The sequence below is a fragment of the Nanorana parkeri genome, unplaced genomic scaffold (assembly GCF_000935625.1).
Source record: "Nanorana parkeri isolate BGI_ZX_2015 unplaced genomic scaffold, ASM93562v1 scaffold126, whole genome shotgun sequence".
NCBI lineage: Eukaryota > Metazoa > Chordata > Amphibia > Anura > Dicroglossidae > Nanorana > Nanorana parkeri.
In genome coordinates, this window is record NW_017306394.1 from 1,639,974 (window position 1) to 1,644,680 (window position 4,707).

Here is a 4,707-nt window from a genome sequence, read left to right on the forward strand (position 1 = left end):
ACCTCCCTGCCACTCTACCTAAGCAGAAGAGTAAAACACAATGAATCACTGCAATGTCCTTCAAGGGATTCAGCGGTGTCAGTAGAATTATTAAACAGGAGACTCCCTCCTCTAAAATTGGAAGTCTCACATAATGAATATCTACGTATCTGTTATTTATAAAACAGAACGGACCTTCTAGATGTAGCGGCCGTCCTGGAACCAGCGTCCTCACGACAACCCAACGTGTCCAGTTTTACTTCTCAGACACCAATTTAGCTGAACGATGTCCGGCAGCAGTAACAGGAGATGGAATGACACATATCGGCCATTCCTGCGCCTTTAAATGTATGTCAATAAGATAAATAAGGGTTATGACCAAGCAACCTTAATGAGTAACACAACTAAGGTCAAAGGTCATCCAAAATATCTGCCCCTTCTTGTCTTAACGTAATGACTAGTGTAATGAGTATCAAGAAATCGTCATTAGTAGACAACACATCACAACCGGGAGTGGTGGAGGCGGTACCTTTAAATTCCTCTTTTTTTGTGAGTGAAGATGAGAGTAAAAGACAATTATATACATTCTAGATGTGGATACAATGAAAGCTCCGGGGGAGGGTTTATAAATCAGCCGGCCAGCCATATGCTGGCATTCTCGTCTCTAGATGGAGCCGAGTAGCATAGGAAGTTCCTGGGCTCATTGGCTCCATCTAGTGGTGAGAATGCCGTCCAATCAACATTTGCCCAGTGTATGGAGTGGTGTGTTCTACAGCTGGGCCGAAGTACTACAAAAATACACAAAATTGATGGAATATTTATTCTCAGCATCACGTTTGACACATCTTGTTATAGCAGCTCCAGGAAACAAGTAAGCTGGTAATATTAGTCAGACAATGTATATAGATAGAGAGATTACAGACAGACAGACTATAGAACGGTGACAGCTCCCTCTATGAGTTCTACAAAGGCAAATGCATGAGTAGGATAACCTGTCCATCAACCTTAGAAAATAAGGATACTGGCAACCACAGGGTTTTAGTGATGGGGACAGGGGCATGCGGTCAGGGGAGGCCGGTGAGACCGAGCCTCGCTGCATCCGGCTTTTGACAGCTAGTTAGGTTACACAGCAGCGGGCTTCCCCACTGCTTGTGTAACCTAACTTGGTGAGGTAAGAGCTGTCACAGCCTCTACTCTGTGTTAGAGGCGTGCGCTCTGTGTATGGTTTGGACCAATGGCAAAGCACCATTGGTCCAAGCTGTCCAATCAAAAAAAAAACAAAATCAGTGAGGACATCAATCTCGATGCCTCAGCAGTGACTCACCAGTGATGAGCAAGTGAGGGACAGGGAGGCTCCTCCCTACACAGCTTGGTTACGGTGCTAGGGGTGGGGCTTCGGCGTGACAGGGGTGGAGCTTCGGCGGGCTGGGAGATGCCTCACCCAGCACAGCACGTCACTGGATTGGGGTGGTCTGTTGCTGAATATGAATGCTGGAATAAGAGGTTGTATCCTTTGTCTGACTGTTAACTAGGGATGTACCGATACCGATACTAGTATCGGTGCCGATACCGAGTATTTGGGCGAGTACACCTATGCAACCAAATGCTCTGATACCAGAACTTCCAGTCAGAGAGAGATCTCCCTCTGACTGGCAGTACCAAGGGAGCATGGAGCTGGCTTCCTTTTCAATCAGGAAGCCGGGCAGTGGGTTATGACCCGCCTCCCTAATTAGCTAGGAAGCCGGCTTCATATTTTGCTAAGCAGCCTGGCTTCCAAACCAATCAGGAAGTCGGGCGGCACGTAATGATTGGTCATGAAGCCAGGTAGCCTCTAAAGCTGGTGTTCTTTCGCTAGAACACCGGCTCCACAGGCAATCAGGAAGCCGGGTGACGTGTCATGATCCCGATAATCGGGGCACAAGGCACCGGTACTCGGTCCCAGCGAGTATCGAAAAAAAATATCCGTACTGGTACTCTATACTGAAAAACCGGTATCAGTGCATCCGTACTGTCAACCCTCTAAAGCAGTGCTCCCCAACCTTTTTATCGCCACGGACCGGTCAACGTTTGATAATTTTACCGCGGCCCGCTGAGGGGGGGACGTTGATTGTTTATATTGTTTTGATTTAATAATTTTTATTTTTGCTGTCAGTGCCATTATTTTCTAATGGCACCACAGTCGTGCCAGGCAGATTGAGCGTTTTCCTGCTGCAATACAGCCCTGCCCGTGCGGTTGCACACAATCGCAGTTGAAAACACTGCGCGTTTATTCGCGTGCAGATGGGGGCAGCGGGGCTGGTTTTCATTTATTCAATTTTTATTTACTTTGGAAACATTTTGTTTTATTATTTTTATTTTTTACATTTTTATTTAGTTTATTTTGTTCTCGGCCCTCCACGCCCCCCGTTCTCGGCGCTCCCCGCCCCCCGTTCTCGGCGCTCCCCGCTCTCGGCGCTCATTTAAGAAAAAATAAACCAGCCCTGCTACTTGTCCGTAGCAGGGCTAAAACAGTGTAAAAAGCACTTGCCCGGCGCCCGGAACTACATGTCCCGGGCGTCGGGCGATACGAATTCCACACCCCTGTTATTGTTCCGTGGGCGGCCCGGTACCATTTGATCCACCGACCGGTACCGGTCCGCGGCCCGGGGGTTGGGGACCACTGCTCTAAAGGATTAGTTCACCTTTAGGGCCTGTTCACACCATCCAGTGAGTTCATGTCGCAGTTCCATGACATGATCGAGCTGAAACGCATAATCAATGCTCCCCGTGTTCTAGGAGGGGGCGTGGCAGTGCCATTCATTTCAATGGCACTGGAGACACTCCTCCCGCCTGCAGGGCAATTGCCCGTTGTGGAAAGCGTGGTACAGCAATGCCCTGCGCTCCAGTGTGGTGCCATCGCAAACAATAGTGCATGCACAGTTTCTTGCGATCCCACAGCACTGTAATCGATAAAAACGCGCCCCCAAGACAAGAATGGGTGCTGTTACTTGTTCACTGCGCTCTCTCGCCTGGGCTCAGCTGCTGCTACAGAGGGTGAGAACCTGCAAAGGTATTTAATGCACCGAAAGCGGCTTCTTATCCTTTTGCAGCTATTGAGAAATAAATTTCAGTGAACATTTCTGTGCCCGGAGTTCAGCTTTAAGTTGACCCCACTGGCAGCTGAAGGGCTTTGCAGCATGTGGGTGGGCATCGGGCCGCTTATCTGCCATCTTGGAAGCCGCGCTCTTGATGTCTTTCAGAATGAGCTTTTGATTGGCCGCCTGCAGATGAAGCTGGAATATAAATACGTTTTTCTGCTCAGGGTACTGCGAGCCGCCGTGTATAACAGAGCAGGTAGTGTCAGCGGCATAGTGAACTCAGTGTGTTCGGCTGTCTGGTGCCAGAATGAACCCCATAAAACCATCTGAAAGCCCAGCGCTGTTAGAGGGCTCTTAACCTCACAAAAAGGCGTCTTGTGAGTACAAACAGAGCTGGGACCCCCTCCTCCCCCCACACACTCCACGAATGGAAACCTCTAATTAAACACTGTGTTACTGATAGGGGAAAGGCGTGCGCGGCCGGACAAGTAACCTTTGGATATGATCATTTTTCTTAAGAACTTCAAAAGCATTTAGGGGGGGAAAGAAACCACCACAAATTTTTGTAAAGGACATTTCGGACAACATTCAATGTATGTGAAAAAAATCAGATGCCCAACGCCGCCGCCGCCACCACCAGCCTAGGACGGCGTATGCAAAAACCACCAAAATTATTTTTAATGTATATTATAGACTTCTTCCATGACAATTAGTTTTCATCTAAAAAATCTTTACATTAGGGCTGTGGAAATGAAAGATTAATTTCTCGATTAACCGTTAAACTTTTTGATCGATTAAAATTATTTTGATCGCTAATGAAAACACTCACCTCTCCGCCGGCTTCCGGGAGTTCCGTCGGCGATCCGGTGACATCACCAGACTCCTCCCCCCTTCCCCAAATGGCTCCGTCGGCTAACGAATGGAAGGGGGAGGAGTCCGGTGACGTCGATTTCTGTGACATAACCGGACTCCTCCCCCCTTCGTTAGCCGACGGAGCCACTTGGGCCGGTGAGTTTGCCCAAGAAACTTTCTGCACGAGTGCCAGCCAAGGCATTGGCCTATACACATACAGCACAGCAATGAAGTAATAAAATGAACTAGGATCACACTAATCCAGCATGTTATTATTCTGAGTTGCCCCCCTCAAGCGGCGGCCATATTGAGTGGGGCACGTGAGATTAATAACGCGATGGATGAGTGTGATCCTAGTTCATTTTATTACTTCATTGCTGTGCTGTATGTGTATAGGCCGATGTAGTTGGACCTGTATGTGCGTTATAATTAATCGAAATTAATTGATTAATCGATTACAAAAAATTTTGATTAATCGAACACGAAAATTGTAATCATTACCAGCCCTACTTTACATCAAAGCAAACCTTTCGTCTCATTGGCAGGGTCTGCTTATTGAAGGTGCCCCTCCCTAAAGGGCTCATTCACACGGTCTGTATCCAAATGTGGGCACCCGGACCTGTGTGGATGTGCAGGTTCAGATCGGCATGTAGCCGCGTCCTCCCATAGGGATACACAGACAGCTGCGCACGATTACACACCACACCTGTACCTCCCAGAAGCAGGTCTCTGCATGCCGTACAGATGTGAACACCCGTGTGAATGAGCCCTTTAATGCTGTATTAAAGCACCTGTCCGG